General features: G+C 40.6%; 1 protein-coding gene across 7 annotated transcripts in view; it reads left to right on the top strand.

Moving 5' to 3' along the window:
* The window catches only part of MYRIP (myosin VIIA and Rab interacting protein), a 347,529-nt gene that overhangs the window by 1,915 nt on the left and 323,002 nt on the right, over positions 1 to 22,612 (top strand). Inside the window, exon 2 of one of the 7 annotated variants that reach the window (XM_070237956.1) lies at positions 11,903 to 12,160. The exons of the other annotated variants lie outside the window; for them this stretch is intronic. The gene's annotated coding sequence lies outside the window, so the exon portion shown is untranslated. The remainder of the gene's footprint in view (positions 1 to 11,902; positions 12,161 to 22,612) is intronic. 7 annotated transcript variants of the gene reach the window in all.

The following is a 22,612-nucleotide window of genomic DNA, read 5'->3' as shown; positions in this document are numbered from 1 at the left end:
GATTTAAAGAATTTTTTACAGCAGCCTCTGGGACTGTATTCATAGATCTAAAAATCCTTCTTTCCAGAGAAATTTAGTTTGCTAAGACTTTGAAAAGACAACTTTCCATCTTCCTGTTGATGTTCCTTGCCTGGCCGTGGGCAGGTGCTCTCTCCTAATTACCCCCTCCACCATCCATAATGTGTCTGTGTGGGCTCAAAGCCAGCCATCTCTATGGGGCTGGGGGCGGTCTGTGGAGTTGAGGGCTGTCTCTGGTGGTAGCGGGGGGACTGTGTCTGAGAGTGTGGGGTTGTCTCTGTGAAACTGAAGTGTATCTCTGTGGAGATGGTGTGTATCTCTGTGTCACGATTCTCTTGTGGTCTAGGTGTCCTGTGTGGAGGCGGAGGGGGAATTGTCTGCTCCAGGATCTGCTCACTTTTGAGAAAGTGAAGTGTTAACCATGCTCTGCAATTTAAACTAATAGTGGTATAGATGTGTCCTGTCTCCTTTCATCCTGCCCAGAGGGACAGAAGGAGAGGTCATCTGTGACCTTGGCCTTCAGAGCAGTTAACTCACGCAGACTGAAATACCTCATAGAGAACTGGGCATCCTCCTATTTTTGCCTTCCTGGTTATTACTGTGTTTGCACAGCCTTTTGTCTCAAAGGCAAGTTAAGGAGGGATGACTGGTCAGACCTTGGTGAATTTGTTTTAATGTTATATTGAGGTTTAACATAATCACAGAAAATTGCACAGATCTGACCTGTAAACTCAGCGGATTTTCACAAACACAACATACCTGTGTAATCAGTGCCCAGATTAAGATCTACCCCCATGGGTAACTATCATCCTGCTTAGTTTTGTCAGGCAAGTTTTATTTTTATCACTATTCTTTATTTTATCATTTTAGTTTCAAAGCTAAAATGAAACTAATTGATGATTTTCTACCTCCTTTTTAATGTATGCAAACCAAATGTAGTTCTACATAAGCCAGTCCAGAAAGCTAGAAGGAAGAATTTGGTCTTAAGATCTGGGGAGAGTCTGCACTGGTTGTGCCCCCAACACCCGGATCATCGGTTCTTGGGTGATGTAAGAAGCCAGACCCCAGATAGAACCGTGCTCACGTTGATAAATGGAGGTCAGTTTATTCATAGAATCTATTTGAATAATGCAAATCTGAAATAGTGTCATAAAATATGAACGAAGAAAATATATGACTGAATTCTCATTTGAAACATAAAAAATGAAAATATTTTGAATTCCTCAAAGTTAAAAATTGGTGGAGAATCACAGCATTTCAAGGCTGGGTGATTTATGAACTGTTTATGCTGTTGCCACAGGGTGGCGCCACATTGGCCAGAGAACTGAAATACCCACCATGCTTTCCCAAGGAAAGGAATCCCAGCAATAAAAGTCAATAGTTTGGGATTTCCAAAAGCGATTTCCAAGCGCTATGGTTTTTCCAATGTCTGATGGGCAGGCCCCCCTTCAGGAGCCTACTATAAGGCCATGGATAGAACCCTACCCAGCTTTTTAGTGTGTTGGAGCTGAGGCCCTATTGCCTTCTCTTTAGTGTGTTGGAGCTGTGGTTATGTCCTTGGAATTTTAAAGAAGGTCAACTGAGAAGCTAACTTTGGTGTGTTACGACCCTTTGGTCTCATTTCACCCCAGAATTCCCCCAACAGTGTGAGAGAAGGAGTTCTTTTTTTGAGGCAGGTAGCTCTTTTCACAGAGCACTGTCCACGGTGAACTCGGAAGAATAAACAGGCCTGGGTGTAGGTAAACTGCTGCTGGAAGTAATGCCCTGTGTGTTCCGCAGGGTAGGGACCACATCACCAGGGGCAACCACAGCGGGGCAGGGATGTATTCGGCTGGGGAGAGGGCTAAGTGGACTCACGCAGTGACCTTCTCCTGTCCATTGTCATTCCTTTTATTGTCAGTGTGACCGAGACGCTGTTTAGAAGATTATATTCATGGGCTGGCTGCCATGCTATGACTGCTAAGAATGTTGCATATTTGCCATGTGTTGGACACTATATATATATTTATTTATTTAATCTTCACAATACGAAGAGGGTGGCTTTCCCATTTATATATGAAGGAATTGGGCCCTGAAAATTAAGCACTCTTTCTAAGTTTGCACACTATGTGAGCCAGGGTGAGAATGGAGAGCCAGGTCTCTCAGACAACTTCCCCAGCTGACTTGTACCCTTCTGCAGAGTGAGAGGAGTCTTATGGAATCCGTTTGTCCTCCTTGGCATCTGGTACAGCCGTTTACATTGTAGTAGCTACTTAAGGCTGAGTATGGGATTACCACAAATGGAAGATTCTCTGCTGAGCAAGGGGGAAATCCAGACAGGGAAGGATGAGAATTGGGGTTTGAAGCCATGCAACCTGTAACGCTGGGACGGAGTCTGTGCCCATCAGAATGTGTAGTTTTAGTTTGTGTTTAAAATTTTATGTAAACAGAGGTGTGTCATTCTTTTTTTGTGATTTGCTTTTTTCGCACAGCGTTGTTTTTTGGCGTAGGTTGATAGCAGACGCTGACAATTGTAGATCTAGTGTTTCTTTGTTTGATATGCCAGAGTTTAAATGTTTCCCAGTGATGGACAAAAAGGTGTTTTTACCTTTTACTATTATAAAAAATATTTTAAGGAATATCCCTGATAAGAATTTGTAGAAGGTGCAATATGTGTCTAGGGTATACGTCCCCAGAAGCTGAATAACTAGACAGTGGGATAAGCTTCATCAGCATCTGTGTGTTGCTTCAACCCTATCAGGTTTTGCTGATTGCCTTCTGAAGCGGCTGTGCCACTGCACCCCCTGACTAACACTGTGTCGGTGTTCCTTGTATCCTTGTATCTTTGTGCCTGCCTTTAATCAGGTGTTTTAATTTTGGTTAATCTGATAAGCATGGAATGTATTTCACTGCTAGAGATCTTTAAAAAATATAGTTTGGTTTTCAAGTTTTCTATGCCTTGCTATTTTTTACTAGATAAAACTTCTAGATCTTTAAACTCATCTGAAATTTGTATTTCTGTAGTGTGTGAGGCAGGGATCTATTTGTTTTCCATATTGAAAGCCATTTATCCCCTTGTCATTTAATGAAGAATTAACTATTTTCTCGTTTATTTTGTTGCTATCTCTGTCATATGCCAATTTCTTTTATATTTTTGGATCTGTTTCTGAACTCTGTTCTATTCTATTCATCTCTTTATGATTCTTGAGCTAATACTATTTTGGTTTAATTATTAAAGCTTTATAATAAATCTTTCCTTCTTAGCCTTTTTCTTCAAAATTGTCTTGGCTCTTCTTGAACCTTTAGGTTTCAACATGAATTTTAGGATTTACCCTAAATATCTCTTCCCATGGAAAATACTACTATCAAATTTTGGTAAAATATCGAATAAAATGTATTTTCTTGTTTCTTTTTCTTCAAATAAAGTGCTAATCAATTTTTTTCCATTATATCCTGTGAAATTTTGGTCCCCATTTTAAGTGGATTCACTTTAAGTGACTCTTCTGTGGTACCAGATATCCTTGAATGATAAGGACCATATGAATATAACATTTTTTTTTTTGCTGAAGATTCACCCTGAGCTAACATCTGTGCCAGTCTTCCTCTATTTTGTATATGGGTTGCCACCACAGCATGGCCACTGATGAGTGGTGTAGGTCTGCACCCAGGAACTGAACCCAGGCCACCAAAGCGGAGCACACCAAATTCAACTGCGAGGCCAAGGGACTGACCCCTGAATATAACTTTTAAATACAAATAAGATCGTTTTTTCTTTACTCAACAACATAATGTCAATGATTATTCTTCCATGTCATTATTTTTATCCTCCTAATAATTCATTTCATCTCTGTACCATAATTTATTCAACAAAATCATTCTTTTAAAACACTAAGCATTTTGTACTTTTTGTTGTAACTTTATCTTTATTTTCTTAGGATGAATTACTTTGTCAAAATTTGTTTACTTTTCTTTAGATTTTTGATACATATTGCTAAGTAGCCCTCCAGGAAAGTTTAGAAATTTATTTTGCTCTTGGTAGTGTATGAGTGTGCCAGATCCCCAAGCCTTGTCAGTGATAAATGTGATTATTTATCAACATTGCCAATTTCATAGGCAAAGGAAAAAACCCAGAATCTTGTTTTTTACTTTACTTTTCTTTTCTAGTGAGGCAGAACATATCTTCATGTTTGTTGGCTTTTCACAGCAGGCTTCACTATGCAGTTTTCCACGAGGGTTGTTTCTCTTTTACTTTCTGTAAAAGCAACTTGTGTTATGACTCCACGTTTTTGAGAGAACTATCAGATTGCTTTATATAGATCATGTTCATATTTTTAAATACCGTATTTTATTAATCTTTTCCTCTATGATGGACTTTAGATTGTTTCGGATTTTTTTGTTTTTTGGCTATTACATAGATGTGTGCAGTAAACATCTTTGAAATGTATTTATGTACATGCAAAAGAAATTCTTGAGGATGTGTGCCCGGAAGTGGAATTGCAAGGTCATATTTGATGTAAACTTACAATTTCACCACCTGTGCTAAATTGCTCTCCAGAGTGACTGTACATACTCATTTAAACTTCCTTAGCAGTGTATACAGATACTATCTGTCACATTAAGGAAATAATAATACTAAAGAAAGAAGAACAAAGGTGTTAAAGTAAAAAGTATCTATGTATATATGTTTGTGTATATATAAATATCCTAACATTCATTTAGACAGCTCAGAGGTTTTTGACCTTTTCATCTCAATTCTTGCATCATTTCAGTGATTATATGTAAGTATATAAATCATAAACTTTATATAAATATTTGCTTGGCTTAGGAGAATTGGTGAGAGTTTAAGTAAAAGGTCAGCTATTTTGCAGTGCCTTTATTCAGGGCAGCCTGTAAGAAGAGGTGAGCACCTGTTGAGAACTGGAGGAGCCCCTCTACCCAGCTCTGCGCCCCCGACCCCAGGGTGTGGGTTCCATCACTGGACAATTGTTCCTTTTCATCATCTCTTCTTTTAAAATTTAGAACACCTTGGTTGGGGTACCTCCGAAGCAGTAATGTACCATTATCACCCTAATGCGAATGAGTCTATGTGATCAATTGCTAGTGACAGGACGACCACAAGAGCATGAAACTGCCAGAAAGTTATTGGGGAAAAGGCTGAAGGATGGACTTGGATGGAGGATGGGCTGGAAATCTCACCCACTTCAAACTTACTCTAAGAATCAATTCCACGTTTATGTGAGGGCAGTAAAAAGAACTTCATGAAACTGTGCCTAAATGCTGTTTGAAAACTGTTTTTGGTTTTGTATTCAATCATGTTTTATTTCTCCCCATTACCTTCCCTAGGTAATTATGAGTTAATTTTTTTGCATATACTTATATACCTTTAGCTGGGGAAAGAAAAACACTCTATGGGAAGTTCTTTTGTGGTTGTGATTTACAGCATAAGGCCACTGGTGCGACAGATTGGTGATCTGCCGCTGGGATGCACAAATCCATTCTGTGGGCTGACAGTTTAATCTCACTGAGCAGATACTTGGGAAAAGAACGCAAGACGTGTGAGGAAGGGTGTGTGCCTAGACTAGGGCAGAGGTGCCTATGGCCCCAGGATCTAATGGGGCTATTTGCCAAAGCCCCCAAATAATCCTCTGTCACTGACTCTTGGCTCAGATAACTATGTCATCCTATATGGTTCTCTCATTTTGGTAGGAAGGGTAACTGTCTCAAAGTGTGCAGGGTCATTTTCTAGGCTTGGAAGCCTCCATATCGCTGGAGAAAAGGGAAATAACCCAAGCCTCTTTACATCATGTTTTTTTTCTGAAGGTAGCCCAATCTGCATAAGCAGTGCTTCCAGTTCAAACCTCTTCCTGACGTCCTCTTGAAAACCATTGTCTCAAGATCATTTCACTTTGTCTGTGTAGTTCCAGCCCCAGAAAATATGGCAGGTGCTGTTCTTGCGTTTGTGTTATGTAAGCGTGGTTTTGTTGTTTTGCTTTTTTTGAAAAACAGTTTATTGATTGTTAAGGGCTTTGATTTAATAGAATGACATGTAACCAGAGTATTTGAGATTAATCTCTTTTTTTATGGCTAGTTAGAGGAAAAATTAAAAATATTGTTTTAATTGGATCCTTGTTTAAAGTCTTTTAGAAATCTACCAGTTGGTTTTCAGCTCCTCAGTCCAGTAAATGTCGGGTGTCTCTCCCAGGCCTGCAGACCTTGTGGTCTGGTACCTGAATGCCTGAGATCCCCTAACCGTCCCTTTGTGCTCCCAGTTCTGAATCCCTCCTTCTCACAGCTTGCAGGTACCTGATGCTTGCTCTTCCCACTGCCGCCATTCCCCTTTTTGGTTGCCCTCCCCTCAGACTGCTGCTGTTGGTGGATGGTGATGTAATGCTCGTATTTCCCCTTCTCTTCTATAAATGATCCACAAACAATGAGGAGAATGAGAGAGAAAAAAACGAAACACCAATTTTGGCAAATCTGGGAGATGGTTAAAATTGTTTCCCAGAGAAGGTGGAAGGGCTGTCAGAAGAAGCAAGACCAAGTGGGTGCATGAGAAGAGGCATGGAGGTGTACTCTGCGTGGTCAATCAAGACCACTTCTTGAGAAGGCGAGGGCTGGGTGGGGCAGAAAAACTCAAGTCCGTTGTAGGGTGGGACACAGTGGCAGAAGGAAGCCTGTGGAGGCTGCCAGCACCTCCTACTGCTCCAGCTCAACGCATTCTCTCTTTTGCCCTTGACCAATCTCGCTGGAGTTGTTACTGGTTCTTTTCAGATTTTCCAAAGAACTACCTTTTGGCTTTCTCTTCTCTTTTGTATCATTCTTTATTTTATTTAATCTCTGTTCTCATCTTTATTATTTCCTTCCTTCTACTTTCTTTGGCTTTATTCTTTTTCTAATCTCTTAACTTTACATGATTAACTCCTTGACTTGAGCCTTTCTTCTTTCCCATATATCCGTTTAGCACAATAAATTTCCCTCTAAATACTGCTTTAGCAATATTCATATTCCACAAGTTTTGAAATGTAGTGTTTTTGTTATTGTTCATATGTAAGTTTTTAATGTTTTCATTATGATTTCTTCTTTGATTTATGACTTGTAAACTTTTATTTCATTTTTTAATTTCTAGAACTTTTTAGCAATTATTTTTTCTCTTTTAATACGTAGTGATTAGAGAATGTGGTCTGCATGATTCCAGCTCCTTGAGATTTGTTGAGACTTGTTTTATGGCCTGGTCCCTGGTTTTCACAAATGTTCCATATTTTTCTTGAAAAGGCAGTTATTGGTTGCAGTGATCTGTATATGTTCATTAGCTTAAGCTAGTTGATGGTGTTATTCAGACCCTCAGCCTTTCTTACTCATTTTTTTACAGCTTGATTAATCAATTATTGAGGGAGAAATATATAGAGGTGAATTTGTCTATTTCATCTTGTGCTTCTTTCCACTTTTGCTTTGTATGTTTTGAAGCAATGTGTTACTGGATGCATTCTGGTTTAATTTATTTCCTGGTCAGTTGAGCATATATCGTTATGAAACAACTTTCTTCATCTCTAATAATGCCCCTTGTTTTTAGGTCTGTTTTTGGTAAGGATATACCAGTTTCTTTTGCTTAGTATTTGCCTATCTTATCATTTTCTTATCCTTTCACTGTCAACAGTTCTGCATATTTTTATTTCACTTGTGAAACTTGTTGTAAAGAGCATAAAGTTGCTATATTTTTTCTAAACTATAACTTTTATTGTGAAAGTTATGTTCATTCACAGTGCTATTAATATATTTGGATTTTTTTTTTTACCATTTTGCCTTGTTCTCTCTCATTGTTCCACTTTTTCTATACTTGGTTACCCTATCTAATTGCATTTCGTATTAATTTAGATCCTCTCTCCTACCCCACATTATATTTCCCTTCTCCATTTATTTAAAAACTTTATACTCCATTTCTATTTTCTAGGATTTATTATATGGTAATTTTAGCGTACATATTTACCTTAACAAAATCCAAACTAAAGCAGATTTATTTCTGTCCTTCAGAGCAATTCAGGGACTTTATGTTTAAATATGATCACCTGTCTATCCAATTTATATGTTACTGTTGTCTGGTATTTTAGACTTTTCAAAACCCATGTATTACACTTTTTTATTTTTATTTTTTCACATGGTGTGCAACTTGTTGACAATCTTATTCTACTGTCTTCCAACTTCCATTACTGCACTTTAAGAATTCAGCTAATACTCTGATTATTGTTCTTTTGTAGTATCTATCTTTTCTTTATGGCTGATTTTAGTTCCTTTTCTGTGTATTTGTTGTTCTACGTTTCACTTTGAGGTATGGAGTAATGGACTTCCTTTTAATTATCCCACTCAGGATTCACTGGACTTCTTAAATGTGAGAATTTATGTCTAATCAGTGTTCTGGAAAATTCTCAGTCATTATTCCTTTGAATATTGCTTCTCCCCATTCTCTACTATCACCTCTTAAAACTCTGATCAGATACTGTACATGGTGGACCTTTTTCCTGTGTCCTTTAACCTCTCCTCTGTGTTTCACTTCCTTTCTCAGTGCTGCATTCTGGGTTATTATTTCAGCTCTGTCTACCAATTCACTAATTCTCTTTTCTGAATTCTCAATTCACTAGTTCTCTTTTTTAATCTGTCCACTGACTTTACATTAACTTTTTCAGATATGTGTGGTGATTTTTATAGTTTCTTGTTTATTAGTTATACTTTGATTAGCTCTTGTTTCCTTAACCATATTAAGCATACTTATTTGATATTTTGTGTAAAAATAATTTCATTATTAACAGGAATTTAGCAATTGGAGAGGACTGGTCAGGCACTCTAGTTCTTTATTAATGTGGAATAAAGTGAGAGAACAAACAAGGGACCAGGTAGGGGGCCAAGCACTGGAACTAAGACCACCTCATGCAGACTTTCTACCCACCCCCATCAAAAAGGGCAAGAGGTGTTTGTGAGCTTGAGTAAGACTGAGCTCCCTCAGACATCCTCAACCTCCTCAGTAAGAACCAAGGGTGCCGTGCTCCCTTGGAGTAAGTCTGCCCCTACTCAATAAACATCAAAAGGAGCCCCTCACACTAGGATAAAGATCACATCTACTCTGGCCTTCTGCTCTCTGTTGACTGGATCAAGAGGAAACTTGAAATGCGCATCCCTCCTGCTCCTCGTCACTCATGGTCCCACCCCTACTCTGCCTTGAGTGGACCAGGACTCATCCTATCATGCCTTTTATCCCTGTTGTCAGTCCCCTGGTCTCCAGGGCCACTTCCCCTCAGTTCCTGATGACCTTAGCTCCAGCCTCTCCATCACTCTCTGCAGCACTACTCCTGCCTTATTCCTGGCAATTTCAATATACAGTTAGAGGATCCTTATGACATTTTGTCCTCTCAGTTCCTTGACCTCACATGCTCCAATTTTCTGTTCTCCACCTGACCCTGCCACTTTCTTCCTCAGTCATAGATACACATTTTCATTCCCAGTAATGGCCAGCCCTTTGTAATCTGTTTCATACATCATGTTTCCTGATGACCAACTTCAACCTTCTAATCCTTTCCCTCTCTTATTCTAATTATGACAGTCCCTCAGTGCTCCTGACTTTCACTTCATGATCCCTGACTCTTGAGGTCCTCTCCTTCTGCCTTTTCCAGATTATATTTCATGGTCTGCCCTATAATCAATCCTTTGAGTACACCCTCAGTTCACTTACCCTTCTTGGGCAACATTCTCCTCACTTGGTGGGACCACACACTGGTTAAATCCTAATCTCTGCCTCCTCCCGCCTGCATTTGTGCTGCTGAATGTGGCTGGAGAAGAACTCACAAGCAGTTGACTGGTCTCACATGGCCATGAATGTTAAGGTGGATCCTTAATGCTTCCTGATATTTCCCTGGTCTTTACACTCTCCTATTCTCTTCATTGGTTGTTTCACATTTTCTCCCGACTCCTCACACATCCACCACATCCTCTCTATCCTCACTCTAACATAGAGAAAACTGAAGCCACTCTCGCTGAGAAAACTGAAGCCATCAGAGGGGAACTTCCACAGACTTGCTCCATCATCTGCCTACCTGCCCACATCTGTTGCCATGTACTCTGCCTTTTGTTCTTTCACTAAACACAAAATATTTATGTTCATATCTAAAGGCAGTCCCTCCATTTCCCAGCCCTGGAGCCCAGTTTCCTTGAATACTCAAGGATATCACTCCAGCAATTCTTCCCCCTGTCTTCTGTATCACCAGTTTTCCTCTCTCTACTGGATAATTCTCGTTGGCTTACAATCATGTTATTTCTTCTTTTTCGGAAAACACTTCCTCTTCAACTCCCTTCCACTGCTAGCTATGGTTCCATTTCTCTGATTTCCTTTATATAAAAACTACTAAAAGGAGTCATCTAGATTCACTGTCTGCAAATCTCTCCTCCCGTTCTCTGTTAAATCCACCTCTGCAGATTGCCAGCTCGGCTTCATCACTTCACAAAAAACTGTCAAGATTGCTAATGACCACCATCTTACTAAATATAAAGGTCCATTCTCAGTCCTTATCCTACTTGACTTTTTAGCACCTTTTGCCTCAACCAATCAGTCCATCCTCTATGATACACTTTCTTCACTAGGCCTGGAGGATACATTCTTGATTTTCCTTCTAACTCCTTGGTAATTCTTTCTCTTCTCTCTTGCTAGTTCTTCATCTTTTGCCTCACCTCTTAATGTTGCAGTGCCCCATGGCTGTGTCTTTGATCCTCTTTGCCTTTTAATATATAGTCCCTCCTTACAGGCCTCATCTTGTTTCATGGTTTTAAGTACCATCTATGCCAATGATCCCCAGTTGTATATCTCTAGGCTGGACCCCTCTCTCAAACTCCTTGATCAACCTACTTGACATCTCCTCTTGGGTGTGCAATAATCATCTGCAAATCAACTTTAGAAAGCCCTGATCTTCCCCCCAAACCTGTTCCACCTGCATTTTTTCTCATCTTAGTTGTTTAGGTCCCAATCAATATAATCAATATAAGAATATTAATGCCTTGTTTTACCTTCTTTTTTATGCTAATCTTTGAAATCTGGTGTGTATTTTCAAATCATAGCATATCTCAACTTGGATGCTCAGGATTTTCATCAGAATTACTTGATTTATATTTAAATTTAATGAGATATACAGTTAAAAAAGTACATCCACATACCCAAGTTGCTCTAAATGTATTTAAACATTTTCCAATAGCTGAATTGAAGATCATTTAACAGGAAAAGCAAGAGTTGTTCTGCATAACATCTAGCCTTCTGTTGGTCAGAAGGAAGTTGAGAATTTTGTCTGGAAGACTCTCATTTATGCAAAATTGGGAGTGAGAGAAATGCTGGAATGTAGAAAAGAATGAGCAGATCTCAAAGAGTGGTCTCTTACTGCTCCTTCCACACCCCCATCCATCTCACCCTGTGTTCATTCTCTGTGTCATTGGTGCACAGCTTTTGTTTACTTGTTTATTTCTTGGAAATAATTTCAGTGTCTCCTTCCTGAATAGGGATGAATCCTGGGTTACAACCCAGAACATAGTTGTAGCTACCTGGCGTTATTTTCTTCAAGTGATTCCTCTCCAGATTCATGGAAGAGCTCATCAAATAATTATCCTTCCAGTGGAAATGGTTGTCTTACAGTGTTTCCATTCTTCCTGTTAGATATGTGAGAAATTCACCTAACTGCCAGACAGAGACACAGAGACTGAGATCTTGTGTTTTTCCCCTTTTAGACTCATTATTCTGAAGTGGTCTTGGAAATAAGCTTTTGGTGCTTGGGAGGACAGACATTCAATACTTAATACTTAACGTTAGAAAAATCTGATAAAATTGAGGAGGATCCAAGATGGCGCCGTGAGTAGTCCTCTTTGTCTCTCCCCCTTCCAGTCTACAATTATTTGGACACTTATCGCTTGACAAAGGATATCCAGACAGCATCTCAGGACGTCTGAGAGACCCACGCGACTATACATCGGAAGGCGGACAGATTTTCCTCCGGGAGGATGTGGAAATAGGTGAAAACTCTCCGACCCGACGAGCAGCCTAGTACCCGCAAGTGGCTTTCTTCCAACGGACGCCCCCAGAGGATCTACACACATCTAGGGCAGGAGCGAGCACACAACAGAGGAGCGACGGTGGAAACAGGTGACCAGAACCCTACCTAAACCCCCCGCAATTACTCCTAAACGCAGAGGGAAACTTTGGAGTTGCACACCTGAGCCCGCGGGGAGAGTCTCTCCCCGCCATTGGCGGGGAGACCCCGACTGATGTTCGCGGCGCCCGGAGGGTCCCAGAGAGAGTCGCTGAGGGTACGGAGGTCTCCAAGCTGCCGTTGCCCGCCCCGTGGGACTAGGGATAGCCGGAGATCTCGGAGAGGACCAGGGCTGGGGGAAGTTTCAAAGGCCGGCTCTGCGACCTGGACGGGAAGCGCCGGAGTTCCACCCGGGCAGCAGACAAAACTCTCTGTCTGCCATTAGCAGAGGGGCCACGCCGAGCATTCACGGCTCCGGGAGAGGCCGGGAGAGAATCCCAGGGGGCGGGGCGACCCCCAGCTGCCGTTGCCCGCCCCGTGGGACTAGGGATTGCCGGAGATCTTGGAGAGGACCGGGGCTGGGGGAAGTTTCAAAGGCCGGCTCTGCGACCCGGACGGGAAGCGCCGGAGTTCCGCCCGGGCAGCAGACAAAGCTCTCTGTCTGCCATTAGCAGAGGGGCCACGCCGAGCATTCACGGCTCCGGGAGAGGCCCGGAGAGAATCCCAGAGGGTGGGGCGACCCCCAGCTGCCATTGCCCGCCCCGTGGGACTAGGGATAGCCGGAGATCTCGGAGAGGACTGGGGCTGGGGGGAGTTCCAGAGACCCAGCTTCGTAGCCTAGGGGGAAACCCTACAGGCTCACAGCAGCCTTAGGGAAAGCCTCTGCACAGCACCAGTAGAAGGCACCCAGCCACCAGCCACAAGGCTGGAAGACCCCAGGGCAAAAGCAGCATAGCTAGGTGAACTAACCACAGACTGTAGAAGATGCCAATAGCTCTCCTGCGACCCATAGAGGACAAGTGAGATTTTGTGGGTGCCGACAGCAACGGAGCGACAAATATAAGTGATCCCACCCCTGGCCGCTGGAAAAGCCCATAACACCGTTGCAGACCCCAAGGAGAGAGCACATCTAGGTGGGCTGCAACAGTAGGCACCAGCAGACTGAAGCCCCCCTGTGACGGCCCCCACAGCAGAGGAGGGAATCCAAAGGGCCACTGTGGCTACGAGGAGGGGCCCAGGCCCAGTTAGCAACTGCGGACAGGGTTCCTGGTTGGTGCAGTATAAACAGCTGCTCCCCCACCGCAGCAGCTGAAACAAGTGAAAGGAGCAACTAAACTCTATCTCCATGCGGAGGCACAAATCAACAACATCAAGCAATATGAAAAAATACATTAAATCTCCAGAACAGAAAGAAAGTAACAAATACACAGAAAACAATCCCAAAGAAAATGAGATATATAACCTAAATGATGATGACTTCAAAACAGCCATCATTAAAATTCTCAATGAGTTAAGAGAGAGTTCTGACCGTCAACTCAACGAGTTCAGGAGCTATGTCACAAAAGAGTTTGATACGATAAAGAAGAACCAAACAGAAATATTGGAAATGAAGAACACAATAGAGGAGATTAAGAAAAATCTAGATGCTCTGAACAGTAGGGCCGATAATATGGAGGAAAGAATTAGCAATTTGGAAGATGGCAATATAGAATTGCTGCAGGCAGAGGAGGAGAGAGAAGCAAGACTAAAAAGAAATGAAGAAACTCTCCGAGAATTATCAGATACAATTAGGAGATGCAACGTAAGGATTATAGGTATACCAGAGGGAGAAGAGAAGGAGAAAGGGGCAGAAAGCCTATTCAAAGAAATAATGGCTGAGAACTTCCCAAATCTGGTGAGGGAGATGGATCTTCAGGTGACAGAAGCCAATAGATCTCCAAACTTTATCAATGCAAGAAGACCAACTCCATGCCATATAGTAGTGAAGCTAGCAAAAGTCAACGACAAGGAGAAAATACTAAGGACAGCCAGGCTAAAGAAACTAACCTACAAAGGAACCCCCATCAGGCTATCAGCAGATTTCTCAGCAGAAACTTTACAGGCTAGAAGAGAGTGGAATGATATATTCAAAAATCTGAAGGACAAAAATCTACAGCCAAGAATTCTCTACCCAGCAAAAATATCCTTCAAATACGATGGAGAAATAAAAACTTTCCCAGATAAACAAAAATTAAGGGAGTTCACTGCCACAAAACCTCCTCTTCAGGAAATCCTCAGGAAAACCCTCACTCCTGAAAAATCCAAAAAAGGAAAGGGGCTACAAAACCAAGAGCAGAGGAGATAAGTAGAAGGACAACAACAGAGAGTAGCAGCTCTACATCAGAACAGATTAAACCATGGGACGAGAAACAAAGGAAACTGAAGAAAAGCGGAAAACAAGACACAAAATGGTAGTGGTAGGCCCCTACATCTCAATAATCACTCAAAATGTAAATGGATTGAACTCCCCAATCAAAAGACACAGAGTGGCAGGATGGATCAAAGAACAAGATCCAGCAATATGCTGCCTCCAGGAAACACACCTCAGCCCCAAAGACAAACACAGACTCAGAGTGAAGGGATGGAGAACAATACTCCAAGCTAATAATGAACAAAAGAAAGCAGGTGTCGCTATACTAATATCAGACAAGGTAGATTTCAAAGCAAAACAGATAAAGAAAGATAAAGAGGGACAGTATATAATGATAAAAGGGACTCTCCACCAAGAAGACATAACACTTATAAATATATACGCACCCAACACAGGAGCACCAAAATTTGTAAAGCAACTCTTAATAGAACTAAAAGAAGACATCAACAACAATACAATAATAGTAGGGGACCTCAACACACCATTAACACCAATGGACAGAACATCCAGACAGAAAATCAACAAGGAAATAATAGAATTAAATGAAAAATTAGACCAGATGGACTTAATAGATATATATAGAACACTTCATCCAAAAACAGCAGGTTACACATTCTTCTCAAGTGCACGTGGAACATTCTCAAGGATTGACCATATTTTGGGAACCAAAGCAAACATCAATAAATACAAGAGAGTTGAAATAATATCAAGCATCTTTTCTGATCATAATGCTATTAAACTAGAAATCAACTACAAGAAAAAAGCAGAGAAAGGTGCAAAAATGTGGAGACTAAACAACACGCTTCTCAACAAACAATGGATCATTGAAGAAATTAAAGAAGAAATCAAATTTTATCTGGAGACTAATGAAAATGAGAACACGACATACCAAAATATTTGGGATGCAGCAAAAGCAGTCCTAAGAGGGAAATTCATCGCAATACAGGCCCACCTCACTAAACAAGAAAAAGCTCACATAAGCAACCTCAAACGACACCTAACAGAACTAGAAAAAGAAGAACAAACAAAGCCCAGAGTCAGTAGAAGGAGGGAAATAATAAAAATAAGAGCAGAAATAAACGATATTGAAACAAAAAAGACAATAGAAAGGATCAATGAAACAAAGAGTTGGTTCTTCGAAAGAATTAACAAAATTGACAAACCCCTAGCCAGACTCACCAAGAAAAGAAGAGAGAATTCGCAAATTAATAAAATTAGGAATGACAGAGGAGAAATCACAACAGATACCAATGAAATACAAGAGATCATAAGAGAATACTATGAAAAACTATATGCCAACAAATTGAACAACCTGGAAGAAATGGACAAATTCCTAGACTCCTACAATCTCCCCAAACTGAATCAGGAAGAAATGGAGAATCTGAATAGGCCAATCACAAGCAAGGAAATAGAAATGGTAATCAAAAACCTCCCCAAAAATAAGAGTCCAGGACCAGACGGCTTCTCTGGAGAATTCTACCAAACATTCAAAGAAGACTTAATACCTATTCTCCTCAAACTGTTCCAGAAAATTGAGAAAGATGGAGAACTCCCTAATACATTCTATGAAGCCAACATCACCCTGATCCCCAAACCTGACAAGGACAACACAAAGAAGGAGAACTATAGGCCGATATCACTGATGAACATAGATGCAAAAATCCTCAACAAAATTTTGGCAAACCGATTACAGCAATACATCAAAAAGATTATACACCATGATCAAGTGGGATTTATACCAGGGACACAGGGATGGTTCAACATCCGCAAGTCAATCAACGTGATACACTGCATCAACAAAATGAAAAACAAAAACCACATGATCATCTCAATAGATGCAGAGAAAGCTTTCGACAAGATCCAACACCCATTTATGATAAAAACCCTCAGTAAAATGGGTATAGAAGGAAAGTACCTCAACATAATAAAGGCCATATATGATAGACCCACAGCCAACATCATACTCAATGGACAAAAACTGAAAGCCATCCCTCTGAGGACAGGAACAAGACAAGGGTGCCCACTTTCACCACTCCTATTCAACATAGTACTGGAGGTGCTGGCCAGAGCAATTCGGCAGGAAAAAGAAATAAAAGGAATCCAAATAGGTAACGAAGAAGTAAAACTCTCGTTGTTTGCAGACGACATGATCTTATATATAGAAAACCCCAAAGAATCCACAGAAAAACTATTAGAAATAATCAACAACTACAGCAAAGTAGCAGGGTATAAAATTAACGTGCATAAATCAGTAGCATTTCTATACACTAACAATGAACTAACAGAAAAAGAACTCAAGAACTCAATCCCATTCACAATCACAACGAAAAGAATAAAATACCTTGGGATAAACTTAACCAAGGAAGTGAAGGATCTATACAATGAAAACTACAAGACTTTCTTGAAAGAAATTGACGATGACATAAAGAGATGGAAAGACATTCCTTGCACATGGATTGGAAGAATAAACATAGTTAAAATGTCCATACTACCTAAAGCAATATACAGATTCAATGCTATCCCAATCAGAATCCCAAGAACATTCTTCACAGATATTGAACAAACAATCCTAAAATTTATATGGGGCAACAAAAGACCGCGAATTGCTAAAGCAATCCTGAGCAAGAAAAACAAAGCCGGCGGAATCACAATCCCCGATTTCAAAACATACTACAAAGCTACAGTGATCAAAACAGCATGGTACTGGTACAAAAACAGGTCCACAGATCAATGGAACAGAATTGAAAGCCCAGAGATAAAACCACACATCTATGGACAGCTAATCTTCGACAAAGGAGCAGAGGGCCTACAATGGAGAAAAGAAAGTCTCTTCAACAAATGGTGCTGGGAAAACTGGACAGCCACATGCAAAAGATTGAAAATTGACCAGTCTTTTTCACCACACACCAAAATAAACTCAAAATGGATCAAAGACCTAAAGATTAGGCCTGAGACAATAAGTCTTTTGGAAGAGAATATAGGCAGTACACTCTTGGACATCAGTTTCAAAAGAATCTTTTCGGACACTGTAACTCCTCAGTTGAGGGAAACAATAGAAAGAATAAACAAATGGGACTTCATCAGACTAAAGAGCTTCTTCAAGGCAAGGGAAAACAGGATTGAAACAAAAAAACAGCTCACTAATTGGGAAAAAATATTCACAGGCCACTTATCCGACAAAGGGTTAATCTCCATAATATACAAAGAACTCACACTGCTTAACAACAAAAAAACAAACAACCCGATCAAAAAATGGGCAGAGGACATGAACAGACATTTCTCAAAAGAAGATATGAATATGGCCAATAGACACATGAAAAGATGTTCATCATCGCTAATCATCAGGGAAATGCAAATCAAAACTACACTAAGATATCACCTCACACCCGTTAGATTGGCAAAAACATCCAAAACCAAGAGTGACAAATGTTGGAGAGGTTGTGGAGAAAAAGGAACCCTCATACACTGTTGGTGGGAATGCAAACTGGTACAGCCACTATGGAAAACAGTATGGAGATTTCTCAAAAAGTTAAAAATAGAAATCCCCTATGACCCAGCTATCCCATTACTGGGTATCTATCCTAAGAACCTGATATCAGAAATCTCAAGAGTCCGTTGCACCCCTTTGTTCATCGCAGCATTATTTACAATAGCCAAGACGTGGAACCAGCCTACATGCCCAGAAACTGATGATTGGATAAAGAAGATGTGGTATATATACACAATGGAATACTACTCAGCCATAAAAAAAGACAAAATTGGCCCATTCACAACAACGTGGATGGACCTCGAGGGTATTATGTTAAGCGAAATAAGCCAGTTAGAGAAAGACGAACTCTATATGACTCCACTCATAGGTGGAATTTAGTATATTGATAAGGAGATCTGATCGGTGGTTACCAGGGAAAAGGGGGGGTGGGGGGAGGGCACAGAGGGGGAAGTGGTGTACCCACAACATGACTAACAAAAATGTACAACTGAAATCTCACAAGGTTGTAATCTATTATAACATTAATTAAAAAAAAATCTGATAAAATGAAGAATTTTAAGAAAATGCCATCAATCTGTAGCATGGGCAGTTGGGAGCATATAGTACTCGTTTCTCAGGTGGAGACTTACTGAAAATTTTCTAGTTAGCAGCAAAAACAGTTTTTTGTTTTTAAATTCTATAAAATTGTTTGAGGTTCAGTTTGGAAACAAAGACATAATTTTAGCGTAAAGCAGTACCCCCACTGAGCCTGCACAAATAAGGCAATTCAACAGTAGGCATGTCATCATCTGTGCCAATTTTGCTACTTCAGGTGGCTTCACCTTTTAGATGTTACCCTTCAGACAGATTCCTGAAAATGTGTCTCAGGAGCCTTAATATTTTTAACTCCCAGTCACTTTATTTCTGGAAATCTAGTCTAAGGGAAAAAAAATTTAATGAAAAATCTTAATGGAAGACCCTTTATGCGCAAAGATGTTTATCACCGTTCTCTATGAAACAGCCCAAAATTGGAATTGACCCCAAAGCACAACATCAGGAGTGGATCAGTAAGTATATCCACTCAATATGATATAATGTACCCATCAGGAGTGATGCTTAAAAGTGATTGTACATGGAAATATGCTGGCGATAATGTGTTTAGTGAAAAAAAGTACATACTTCTGTGTTTAATAGGATGACGAAATAACAACAGTCCCTGCAAAGAGTGTGAGAAGTGAGACTTAAATAAACCAATGTGTTAGCACTGGTTGTATTTTTTTGATGGCGTCAGGTGACTAATTTTCTTTTATGACATTATCATATCTTTCAAATTTTCTTAAATGGGAACTTTTTGGAGTACTGAGAACCACACAAAAACCCTAAAGGAAAAACTCACAAGAATGAGAGGGGACAGAGAGCTATTCGAGGCTCCTTCTGATGAGCACCTGGGGGTTGTTCCCCTTTGATAGCATTTGCAGAATTAAGAATCCAAAAGAAAGAGATGGTACCCCTGCCGGGCTGGATGGGGGTACACATTGTTAGGAGGAAATTCACAGTAGGGTTGTGTGCGTTATTTCTGGGTTCTTTGTCTGGCATATCTCCGGGTATAAGTGGGCACTCAAACAGTGTTAGTTGACTTTAGAATCAATGGGCAGAGACTATAGCAAATTTCATTGGCCACATTACAGAATATTTACATTATGCTTTTAGGATGTTATCTCTGGATTTTCAGGAAAAAAATGAAGAAAATTTGTTTTCTATTTCTATCTAATTTGAGTTAAATATCCATGGGCATTACTACTCAATACTAAACTACCTTCCCTGCCTTCTATAGTCCCTCTAAATTGCTGAACCACTTTATTTAAAATAAAGCTGCAGCTATTTTGATTAGCTTATGCTTAGGAATTCTGTAGTCTTGTCTATAGAATTCTGTAACATACCTTAACTATCCTTGAAGTAGCTAACTTTAATTAAAGTATGTGTCTCAACCTCCTGCTGATGGAAGATGTGCTAACGAAGTACAGCTGGGTTTGCAAAACCCGCCATGGATCAGGCTAATGTTAAAGATCATTAAATGATTCCCCTCCTGCCATGATACGGAATTGGAGATTTCTTTCTTTTTATTGCCTGGAGCAAGTTTACTCTCCTCTTTTTTATCTATCCAGTAGGGTATTATCTGGGATCAAATCTCTTTATAATGTTATTGCTTATATATCTTTGAGTATAACCACAGTTTGAAAGGCCTAGCTGAGCACAATATTTTATTGTAAGCTTTTCTATTTGAAACTATTTTCCTTTTGAAAATATACGCTACAGTCTAGTTCAAACATTTATTTCAACTTTCACTATATTGAAGCTTCAAAAAAAAGAAAGAAAGAAACCTATTTATTGCACTTGGGCCTTGGGTCATTGAAGAAACCACAACATTAAAAAGGATCAGATCAGAGAGATGTTTTGAAAATCGTCTGGCCCAGAGGTAGAAAACTGGTGGACTAAAAGTCATCAAGTAGGTCATTCTACCATTTTACCAGGTGATGTGGTACATTGGTGAGACTAATGAGTTCTGTGGACGTGAGTCCATGGCAAAACTTCTTTTGCTGTAAAATAAGTTTCTTGGTCAGTCGCAACATGGTGGGGGGAACCAGGATAACGAATTAAGTATTCTGTAAGTAGTTATAAAGATACAGGTGGGAGCAGTACAGGCAGAGATGGCAAATCTGTATGTGTCTATTCCAGGGAGGAATCACTGCTCCTTCTACATACGAGGTCTAGTGTAATCTGTCTGCCACCAGGTGGTTGGCTGGTTTCCTCCATTCCACATCCAGGGAGGGGCTCAGCACTCTCTCTGCTATTGGGAAGATAGGCCCTCAGCAGTGGTGATAGCCAGATTAGGCCTGCAAAGAGGAAGTCTGTGAGGTTGGACCCATGTGTAGCCATGTTTTGGGCCTGAGGGGCCATGCTGTTGGACCCTGCTGCCATGTCCATTTTGTACAAGACTCACTGAATAAGCACTGGGGAAGAGGCTGCCTGACCTCCCCAAGTGTCATCTTGTCCACCTGGTTATTGATACTGATATTCAGATATCATCATGCTGTGCTCCTCTGAGAGGTCTGTCATCCTCATACCACTTCTTCAGACCTCCTTGCTACTATTCTCCCAATCCTGTTCTTTCCATCCTGCCATACTGTTAGCTACTGCCCATGAATTGATTTAAGTCCATTCTTCCAGACATCTCTTAGTTTAGACAACATGGAAAATCAATATACTGCTTGAAATCATGCTCACCAGAAGGATTACCCTTCGCTACTATCCTTCAGAACCATCCCTGAGTGGGGCTGTAATGCTCCAGCTGTCCACTCGTGGTTGGTGTTAATGATATATCACAGAATTATCCACAAATCATGCCTGAGGTTTTCCTCTTATGTTGGTTGATCATCACGAACTTCCTATGAGGAGATAGGTGTGGACTGATGGAGAGGAGACAATGTAATAGACATCAGAGACAAAAGGAGTCTGAGTCACTTGCCCATGCAACTTACACCTTCTGATACTGCTTAAGCCTAATTTCTTATATACCATTTCCACTTGACAGTGGGTTCCTACTGCACACACCTAGTCTAACAAGACCTAGCCTAGTTCAAAGCTAGGTTCTTCTGGCCACATGATCGCTTGATGTCCCATAGTCAGCCATTCAGTACCAGGGCCTGGTAGCAAGCAAGAGCTGTTTCTCAAAAGGAGACTAGTTATCTGTAGAGGAGGGTGTGGCTCTGTTCTGACACCCTTAGAAGCCTTTGCAGTGCTTCTCCTTGACCTTTGCAGAGGTCCTGTATGGCATCTCTGTTTGTTATGGGCACTTTACATATCGTTGGATCTGTTGGGTCATACATAAACCAACGGACAGAGCAGCTTGCACTGCCACCTGGACGACGGACCCTTCTCCTGCTCCAGGCACCACTCAAAACTGGCTGCCTTACAGTTTACTTAGTAAGTGGCTGAGAACGGCATACTTGTATGTTTCCACCTGTTATCTCCAAAATCCAAAAAAAGCCCACCAAGCTTCAAGCCTTTTTTCTTACTGAAAGGGTTAGTGATGATGATGATTATAATAGTAACAATGATAAAACAACAACCCTAGGCTGTCTAGGACAGTTCATCAGAGAAACAACATACTAAACTCCAGTGGTTGGGATGGAGCAGTAACTGGAGGAGCATTGTGCTAACTTTCTCATTCTAGGGCCTGGAGGAGGTACTCTTGGGCTGATGGGAGCGGGCACTGCTTTGGGCACAGATGTTTGCTCTTGGAACCTTTGGCTTGAAGTACAGTGGAAGCTGGTTTAGAATTAGACTCTTTATCATACATTTGAAAAGTACCCTTCATTTGGAGATTTACTATTTTCATACATTTCATTTCCTCTTCTTTAAGATTATTGTCTATATTTCTGTGTCTTCCTTTATCTTATTGAGCACTATAATCAGGATCATTTTCTCTTCTATTTATATATAGACTGCATCTCTGAGTTTCTAAGTCGTACATTGGGTTTTAAGCACTTGGTAGGCATTTTGGATGATCTTATTTGGCACAGAATAGTTGGCACTGTCTCAGTAGCAGCGCTCGTAGCTGGACTTGGTGAAATTTGGCAAGAGTTCTTTTTTAATAGCCTGCTTTCAAATCAGTCAGTCAACAAA

The sequence above is a fragment of the Equus caballus genome, chromosome 16, assembly GCF_041296265.1.
Source record: "Equus caballus isolate H_3958 breed thoroughbred chromosome 16, TB-T2T, whole genome shotgun sequence".
Taxonomy (NCBI): domain Eukaryota; kingdom Metazoa; phylum Chordata; class Mammalia; order Perissodactyla; family Equidae; genus Equus; species Equus caballus.
Note: the sequence above shows the minus strand (reverse complement) of the source record. Positions and strands in the feature narration are given on the sequence as shown.